The sequence below is a fragment of the Schistocerca serialis genome, chromosome 8, assembly GCF_023864345.2.
Source record: "Schistocerca serialis cubense isolate TAMUIC-IGC-003099 chromosome 8, iqSchSeri2.2, whole genome shotgun sequence".
NCBI classification, from domain to species: Eukaryota; Metazoa; Arthropoda; class Insecta; order Orthoptera; family Acrididae; genus Schistocerca; species Schistocerca serialis.
The window spans coordinates 368,251,937-368,262,281 of NC_064645.1; the positions used below are offsets into that span (position 1 = coordinate 368,251,937).

Here is a 10,345-nt window from a genome sequence, read left to right on the forward strand (position 1 = left end):
CAAGCAGGACTCACGACCCCTCTTCACATCTTTACTTCTGCCAGTACCTTGTCTCCTACCTTCCAAACTTTACAGAAGCTCTAGCAAAGGGCTTGGAAGAGCAGTTGAACGGAATGGACAGTGTCTTGAAAGGAAGATATAAGATGAACATCAACAAAAGCAAAACGAGGATAATGGAATCCAGTAGAATTAAATCAGGCGAAGCTGAGGAAATATGATCAGGAAACGAGACACTTAGAGTAGCAGATGAGTTTTGCCATTTGGGCTGTAAAACAACACTTGATGGCCGAAGTAGAGAGGGTATAAGTGTGGACTGGCAATGGCAAGGAAAGTATTTGTAAAGAAGAGATGTATGTCAACAGAGAATATAAACTTAAGTTTAGGAAGTCTTTTTTCAAAGTTTTTTTTATGAATTGTAGGCGTGTTTAGTAGTGAAAAATGGACGATAAACAGTTTAGATAAGAAGAGAATAGAAGCTTTTGCAGTGTGTTGCTACAGAGGAATTCCGAAGATTAGATAGGTAGATCACGTAACTAAAGAGGAGGTACTGAACAGAGCTGAGGAGAAAATAAATTTTTGGCACAACTTTACTAAAACGAGGAATTGATTGATAGGGTACATTCTGAGACATCAAGGGGTCACCAATTTAGTACTGGAGGGAAGTTTGGGGGATAAAAATCATAGAGGGAGAGCAAGAGATGAATACAATAAATATCTTCAGAAGGATGTATGTTGCAGAATTTATTCAGTGATGATGAGGCTTGCACAAGACGGAGTAGAATGGAGAGCTGCATGAAACCAGTCTTCGGAATGAATACCACAACAACAATTTTATTCAGGTGCTTTATACAGTTTTTATACACGTAACAAATCTTACAATGATGGTTTAAACATTGGTTAATACCGTAAGTAGAAAAGAACAGACGTTGTGTTACTATCCAGCTATCCATACCTACATATAACTAGTTCAACCATTACTTTTAAATCTAGGGGGGTTACTACCTTCTTAATAACAATGCAGTTGGGGTATGGGTCACACGCAGAGCGGCAGAAGCGCTTATATTCCTTACTGTGAAAATGCCAACACTATATTTTCATTCTTGGGCGCATACTTCTCAGTTGTTCTATGTATTCAGAGGCAACGTCCTTGCCGCAGTGGATACACCGGTTCCCATGAGATCACCGAAGCTAAGCGCTGTTGGGCGTGGTCGGCACTTGAATGGGTGACCATCCAGTCGCCATGTGCTGTTGCCATTTTTCGGGGTGTACTCAGCTTCGTGATGCCAATTGAGGACCTACTCGACCGAATAGTAGAGGCTTCGGTCAAGAATACCATCTTACGACCGGGAGAGCGGTGTGCTGATCCCACGCCCCTCCTATCCGCATCCTCTACTGAGGATGACACGGCGGTCGGTGGTCCCGTTAGGCCACTCGTGGCCTGAAGACGGAATGCTATGTATACAGCAGATTAGTGGATATTTCATGACATTTTGACACTGCCATATGTTCTCCAATAGCGAATCATCTCTTCGAAATGGGACTTCATGTGTGGAAAACAGTATTTTTTTAACTGTCTATCAACAGTACTATCTTGTAACGGCTAACAAATAATAACAAATAAAATTTATAAAAATAATTGCCTGTGAATCTACTAAACAGCAGATTGAGTATTACATTATCGAGTTCGATTGGAAATACTGTAGCTCTAACCTTCACTACATAACTTAATTTTTTTGCTTGTCATACGGCTATGGACCTAATAAGTCCTGCAATTTCGGCGCTGTCTCAAATTAAAGACGACTACGACCTTTTACGGAACACGTCGGAACGGAATGCTCAAACTTCCACTTGCTGCTTCCTCGTACATAACCTTACCGAGCCACAGAAAAGGATAGTTGCGTAGGCCGTGCTGTCTGCGCGATTCCAGCCCGGTGAAGTCTTTCCGTCATTACCAGTAAACCCCAGATTCTTTAAAGAGTCTATGTCCCCTGTATAAAACAGCTTCAAACGTCATGCCACTTTAGAAATGAGTTAATATGCTAAATATTTGACTTTAAGCATGTAAGTGAGAAAAAGTTTAGGAAAGATTTGAAATTACACTTAAAGTTTGTTGTGCGTCACAAAGTGCTGTCTTTACGACGCACTGAATGAATATAATCTGGGAAATTTGCACTCCATTTTAAAAGTTCCTGCCTGACAGCACTCCTGTGGTGTATATGCAACGTAGCGCGACTCCGACGCAGGTATATAAGCATCAACATGTAAGCAAAGGACTAGTGTGACATTCGTGTCTTTCCGTCGTGCGTGATTTAAATGAGGAAAGTGCAAACAGGACCAACGTGCTGTTATTCTTTCCTGTCTGGCGAAGGACAGACACTGGTAGACATGCATCGGAGAATGTGTGCGGGACAGCACGTCTGTCGGAAATCATCGTTGTGGATCGTTGCGCCATGTTCTGGACTGGTAGCGGTTTGACACAAGACGGCGGACATCTGGGAGGCCAGCCTTACTCAAATGTGGGACACTCGAGCACCCCCACTAAGGTCCTGACCTCTCCCTAAGCGATTAACACGCCTTCGGTCCCTTAAGAAAGGCGTTGAAGGGTCGACGATTCCTGTCAGACGGGGACGTGCAGCAGGTGAGTTCGGACTTCTGCACGCAGGAGGACACAGTGTTTCCCCAAACGGGTGTCTCCAGCCTGGTGCGGCGGTGGTGCGATTGCCTCAATGGTCACGGTGATTTACGTGATGGACCTACCGAATGTGAACTGTACGGCCTTCGAACGGAAATTTCTCATCGTCCCTTATAAAAGCTAGTTTTTCACGCATATCGATCTTTTCGATACCATACCTCCTTAATTGTGTGTCTTACACTGATGTAAATTTGCAGGTATATTCAGTGGTATACAGGGTGTTACAAAAAGGTACGGCCAAACTTTCAGGAAAAATTCCTCACACACAAATAAAGAAAAGATGGTATGTGGACATGCGTCCGGAAACGCTTAATTTCCATGTTAGAGCTCATTTTAGTTTCGCCAGTATGTACTGTACTTCCTCGATTCACCGCCAGTTGGGCCAATTGAAGGAAGGTAATGTTGACTTCGGTGCTTGTGTTGAGATGCGACTCATTGCTCTACAGTACTAGCATCAAGCACATCAGTACGTAGCATCAACAGGTTATTCTTCATCACCAACGTGGTTTTGCAGTCAGTGCAATGTTTACAAATGCGGAGTTGGCAGATGCCCATTTGATGTATGGATTAGCACGGGGCAATAGCCGCGGCGCGGTACGTTTGTATCGAGACAGATTTCCAGAACGAAGGTGTCCCGACAGGAAGACGTTCGAAGCAATTGATCGGCGTCTTAGGGAGCACGGAACATTCCAGCCTATGACTCGCGACTGGGGAAGACCTAGAACGACGAGGACGCCTGCAATGGACGAGGCAATTCTTCGTGCAGTTGACGATAATCCTAATGTCAGCGTCAGAGAAGTTGCTGCTGTACAAGATAACGTTGACCACGTCACTGTATGGAGAGTGCTACGGGAGAACCAGTTGTTTCCGTACCATGTACAGCGTGTGCAGGCACTATCAGCAGCTGATTGGCCTCCACGGGTACACTTCTGCGAATGGTTCATCCAACAATGTGTCAATCCTCATTTCAGTGCAAATGTTCTCTTTACGGATGGGGCTTCATTCCAACGTGATCAAATTGTAAATTTTCACAATCAACATGTGTGGGCTGACGAGAATCCGCACTCAATTGTGCAATCACGTCACCAACACAGATTTTCTGTAAAAGTTTGGGCAGGCATTGTTGGTGATGTCTTGATTGGACCCCATGTTCTTCCACCTACGCTCAGTGGAGCACGTTATCATGATTTCATACGGGATACTCTACCTGTGCTGCTAGAGCATGTGCCTTTACAAGTACGACACAACATGTGGTTCATGCACGATGGAGCTCCTGCACATTTCATTCGAAGTGTTCGTACGCTTCTCAACAACAGATTCGGTGACTGATGGTTTGGTAGAGGCGGACCAATTCCATGGCCTCAACGCTCTCCTGACCTCAACCCTCTTGACTTTCATTTATGGGGGTATTTGAAAGCTCTTGTCTACGCAACCAAATGTAGAGACTCTTCGTGCTCGTATTGTGGACGGCTGTGATACAATACGCCATTCTCTAGGGCTGCATCAGCGCATCAGGGATTCCATGCGACGGAGGGTGGATGCGTATATCCTCGCTAACGGAGGACGTTTTGAACATTTCCTGTAACAAAGTATTTGAAGTCACGCTGATACGTTCTGTTGCTGTGTGTTTCCATTCCATGATTAATGTGATTTGAAGAGAAGTAATAAAATGAGTTCTAACATGGAAAATAAGCGTTTCCGGACACATGTCCACATAACATATGTTCTTTCTTTGTGTGTGAGGAATGTTTCCTGAAGGTTTGGCCGTACCTTTTTGTAACACCCTGTATATGGATAGTGTTTGCAAACTGGGTTGCGAACACACGCAGTGGTAACAAGTCGTAAACTACATATAAATATGACGCTGAAGTTTCACTGCATGAATAGCGAAAACATAGTAAGCGACAAGCTTTTTTGCTTTCATCATTTCGTGCAGTGGGCGGGTGAGGGGGAGGGGGGTGTCAGCGAGGAAGAAGTCCGTAAAGGATTGAAGTTATGTGTAAAGTTTGCTGGAAGTCGCCAAATGCTCCCATTCTCAAGTAATGAATGATTATAATATGATTATCTGCGCTCCATCGATTGTACTGTCTCAAGACCAACACTCTGTTCATAACTATTATACTTCTCTAATGAGTAGATTGAGGCAGCATTTAGATTTTTAAAGTCGATTAATAACGACACGAAACACTGAAAATCAAATGTTTGTTGCCTCTGGAAGCCGATAGGTTGGCAAAGTGCAGTTTGTACCACGTTCCAGGACAGGGGTTTAGTAATGGTACATTGCCCAACACATTTACAGAGCCACTTTTTCGAAACCTCTGTCTCCAAGTGCGACACATAAGTTGAAACTTTTGTTCAATGCTGGCGCATAGACTAAACAAACCCTTGACGAAATGCGCCGCTCTTCTTTGGACCTCCTCTATCTCCTCTGTAAATTATATCTGGTCAAGGTCCCATAGTTATGAGCGGTACTCGAGTATGGGTTTTGTAAGCTGTGGGTGTCGTGGGTGGATTGCATTTTCTTAGGATTCTTCGTACAAACCTCATCCCACCCTCTGCTTATCTTACAACTTGTTTTATGCGTTCATTTCACTTTAGGCCGTTATAGAAAATGCTTCAAGATATTTTACTGTCTTCAGCGATTTATATACAACAGCGTAACCTGATAACAAACCTGCGCAGATAGCCGTCAAACAACCCACTAATGAGTCACGGGAATACGCGCTAGCCACGGATCGAACCCGTCTGGCATATAAATAACAAGAGCCGGTGTGCGGCCTGCCTGGATATGGTTTCCAGGCCATTTCCCACATCCAGTTAGCTGAATACTGGTCTAGTTCCTACATCTCGCCCAACATACGGGGTGTTAGTTCGGTAGGTGACGACAGTGTACTGAACAACACTACATCAGTATTTACTTCAGTTACGGACTACTAGCCAAGCGGTCTACGGCGCTGCAGTCATGGACTGTGCGGCTGGTCCCGGCGGAGGTCCGAGTCCTCCCTCGGGCATGGGTGTGTGTGTTTGTCCTTAGGGTAATTTAGGTTAAGTAGTGTGTAAGCTTAGGGACTGACCTTAGCAGTTAAGTCACATAAGGTTTCACAAACATTTGAACATTTTTTTAACGGACTAATAAATATACCTACTAGGAGTATCATGTTATTATGTTGGTTAGTAACTTCAAGAACATGTGGCACATGCAAGCAATTAATTTTTATTTTCCCCTGGGCAGCAGGTCAGGTACTGAAATTTGGATGCGTGGACTCAAAACAGATAGCCTAAGTATATTGAAAGGGATAGCCCACTTCACAGCATAGTTACGACCGTGCAAAAAACATCAAGTGGTAAATTATGCAACACGGTTGCGGCAAAACTGTTAGATGCGGAAAAAAACAGCAACTCACTGAAGGTGGTACATATTAATATACAAATGATCAAAATTCCTGCAGCTATACTCCAAACACCCCGTGTATGCTACCCAGACATTTAAAATACGTTTCGACACTTGAACTTGAGTTAACGCTACATCTTGAGAATGGGGTGGACAAATTTTATCCGGCGGGGCTCTGAAATGCATACCTTAAGGGATTTGAGCACTTGTTCATCTTACGTACTGAGAAACACATCTCTTCTATCGCAAGCTCTTTGCTTTCCATATTTTGAAAAGAGTTAGTACGGACCAAGACAAGGAAAAACGTCCAGTAAACATGGACCCTAGACTGCGTGCCTTAAAAGCTACGAGCTCTTGATCAATCAGAGAGATCTGTTTTACAGTAGTGAAGCAAAACAAGTGTTGATAGCTCTTAAGGGATGCATTTCCCCATGTTTACTGGACATTTTTTCGTGTTTTGGTGTAAGGAACCAATTCCAAAAGTCTGTAAAAGTATTTTTGAAACACCCTATATAACCCCATTCTGGAGCCTACAGAGGGACGCTAATTCCCCTTGAAAATCAGTTCTTGTGTCTTGCACCATGATAGTGCAAATAATAGTTCTGCTGAAACTGATTTTTTATTATCACCAACAAAAAAGGCCGAAAGTAAATTGAGAAATGAGTGTAAGACTTCCAGGATTGGAGTGAGAAGTCAACGCTTCTGGCCTTAGCTGAACGCAATGTCACGTACTTTTAAGAACAAACCGCTGTGAATTGAGCTTGTTGATGTTACATGTGTCACAACTCAATTTTAACTTGTCATCGATCTAGGCTCCAATGAATTCTACAGTGTTTCATTTAGAGCATAGCTACTAATATCGGCTTTTGGTGCTAACAGGTATTTTTTTCCTTTCCTTTTTGCCTGTAAGATCAAGACTTTGCAGTGATCTAGCTGTAGCCCTGTTCAGATATATCCGAGCTGAATCTGCTAAGACTCAGTTCTAAACGCTAGATTACGTTACCTGGACTGAATTTTCGCCTGTGTCTGCCGGGGTACCTGTGTCAGACGGACACTGAGGAAATAATCCACAGCCCGCGAAGGACAGGTGGACTGAAATGCAGTACCTGCTTACCGCTGCGTCAGCCCACGGCTCTCGGGTCGTCGCTTAGCCTGCCTTGCAGGCGTGGCTAGGAAGGCAGACCGTGTTACTCACACAGTGGAGGAACCGAGAGACTCAGTTAACATCGCGGACAGCCTGCAAGAACAGCTGGCGCTGCCCATGTTGTATGCGGTACGTGTGTGCTCAGGCCTGCAACGGAACCTGTTTTGCTGCCAGCGCGTGAAATATGAGGATGTGCGTAATGAATGCTGTGCGTAGGAGATTGATGTACCCACCGCCAGCACCGATAGCTACAAGCAACATTCATATTATCAACGCTTTGGCAGTGCTACATGCAGGAGGACTGTGGGAATGTACCGCAACGAAATTGAAATTAACTATTTAAACTTTATGTACTGAACGATATCTCTCTTTGGAAGTGAATAATGCTGGACTGTGTCCTCAGCCATTGGAAAGATCGAAACAGTACTCTACTAGGATATTAGTGGCAAACTTACGGACCCTGTCACTTCATTTGAATATCTAGAGTGACATCCAGTGGGTCCAATACGTGAAATTACTAGTACAGAGAGTGAACGAAGTACAGTATTAAGGAAGGATCCTCCTCGGAAAGTCTCATGTACCTGCAAAGTAAATCTCGTAGAAGACGACAGTGCCACCAATTCAAGAATACTCTTCCAGTGTTTGGAGTCCCTAACAACGTATTGAATCAGATAAAGAATGAATTCATACCCGGTTAGCTATGATAGTAACAAGTCGGAATAGCACATTGATTTATTGACTGATTTACGTATGGAAACAAAACAGTAGTCGACTTAGCCCACTGTTGCCCGCACAGAAACTGTGTTTAGTCGGAGGCCTTTTTTAAGTTCTTTATTATACACTATTTATTCAGGAATTAATGACCGAAAACATTCTGTGTATTTTAGTCTCCAAAGCTCCGCATTGAAAGATTAAATGAGGTGCGGTTTCATCCCCCTCACCACACAGTCTGCACTTAGGGGCTTCCTTCTCTGTACCCATGTGTGTTCCTTAAAGTTCCCACGGCCTGTTATCAGTCCTATCATGAGGTTAATTTGTCTCTTGTTCAAGCCCAAGATTACAGAACCTAGGCATCATTAGCTTGCCATGTTTCTGTTTTGGATCATAATCCAACATTCTGCGTGTAGCCTCCTAATCCAGCTACATCTTTTTGTTCCTACCCTCGCCTTAGTTATGGTTAGCAGGGGTTCCTGTCCAACAAATGGAGTCGTCGCCCCTGTTCTCTCCAGCCTAACAGCTTGTTCATTGCCACTGATTCCAGAGCGGCTAGGGACCCACAATAAGTTTACCCTGTTGCTTTACCTCGCCTCACAGGGGCTTCATGGCATTCCGGAACGCTCAATGATCTCATTGCGGAGGCTGATAGAGATTTCAGAGCTACTTGGCTCGCTAAGTAAATGTGGACGCCACGATACTTGTAGTACCTACACAGATTCTCCTTCGTGCACACTCTGAAAACAGATATTTCCTGGACGTCCACACTGCTTCATCACTGTGCTGTTGACAATTCTGTTACACAAATGCTATTGCAGGACCACCGAATCACTTGAGAATGGCCTAGAAAGGAGACATTAGTCTTGAATGAATAAAATTAATACAGCAAAACTGGAAAATGCCACCTTCTTTCAACAAAAAAGATGCTGCGAAAAAAACATAGTTTCATACTAAATTTGCTCATTTTTTTAGGGCCATATACAACCTTTTGACTCACATTGGTAGTAACTATAACTAAAATAAATGTATTGATTTTACGTATACAGGTTGTATACGACCCGGGACAACCGGGAGATTCAGGAAAAACCCGGGAATTTTTTCATCCGGGAGAAAACCGGGATAAACCCGGCAATTTTTTAGAATTCCGAGAATTTTCAATTTTTTTTGTTATCAGTTAAATTTTTGTAATTTTGACCAGTAAGAACCGATACTCTAACAAAGGATATTACTGTATCCCGTGCGAGAATGTACGATGAATTTTTTAAATCACAGAGTGTTTGACTCTCATTTAAAAATCGACTCTTTGATGACGAGCCATTTAGATGAATTTCGAGCCTAGAAGATCAGACATTTACGTCGCTACTAAAAATTTGTGTGATATTTCTTAAAGTGTAATACTCGCATACAAGACCAACATTATATGTGGAAGCTTAGCTTCTCTTGCAGCGTATTAATCTAATAGACCAATATTATGTGTGAAAGCTTTGCGTTTCATGTAGCAACACTATGTATATTAATTTAAACCATTAACTTTTTCTATTTGTGTGTTCGCGCTACTTAGTGATGTTGCTATTGGCTGACTACATCACGTGCCCTAAGCTCTGAGTACCTGCTGTCATCGGCTGGCGAGATCACGTGACATGAGCTATGACTGGCTTACAAAAGCGCATTGCAATCTCGATTTCAATGCTTCGAAAAGTAACATTTGGTGTTTGGTGGAATTAGAATTTATACTTTGTAATACGAAAATATGCTGCACATCAAAGATCTTTCCAAAACGCATTTTTTTCCCTGTGTTTAGTTTTCTAAAGCGCCGGGAATATCTACGCCCGTGTATAAAACCATAATCATTCAAAGGACTGATAAGTTATACAGTTCTGAGAGAAAATATCCTGTCAGTTAACAGGGAAAAAGTGTGTTTTCACCCGGGAGAAAGTGTATTTTTAACCAAGAAATCTGGGAAAAACCCGGGAATTTTTTTTCCTTGTCCACGTATACACCCTGGTATATGAATTGAGCTGTTTAAACATATTTCAGTTCAATAATTAATTGTTTAACATATATGTGTTAGTGTAGCTGCCGGAATCGCACCATAGCCAACAAATTACCAGTCCCTTGTGACCGTATGTCACATAAATGGACATTTGGAGAAAGGGAAAGGAAGTTTTTGTTATGAGACATGTGAATTATAAATTATTTCAAGACTGTGTACGTGTGCGCAATGTATAACAAATAGTAAAGAACGTAAGTTATTATTATCAAAACACAAATATCGATGTAATTAACAAAACATTGTTTTTTTTTGGTATAATCTATGTGTAACATAGGCCATGAAGATCAGAGACGATGCTTTGATTGAACTAGCTCTCCTGTTTTGTTTCGTCTAGCGGTAGGCCACCATTGT

The 10,345-nt window shown here is 42.7% G+C and overlaps 1 pseudogene; it reads left to right on the plus strand.

Annotated features, from left to right (window-relative positions):
- Nucleotides 1-1,137: 1,137 nt before the first annotated feature.
- On the plus strand, nucleotides 1,138-1,254 carry LOC126417861 (5S ribosomal RNA; annotated as a pseudogene).
- Nucleotides 1,255-10,345: the final 9,091 nt, after the last annotated feature.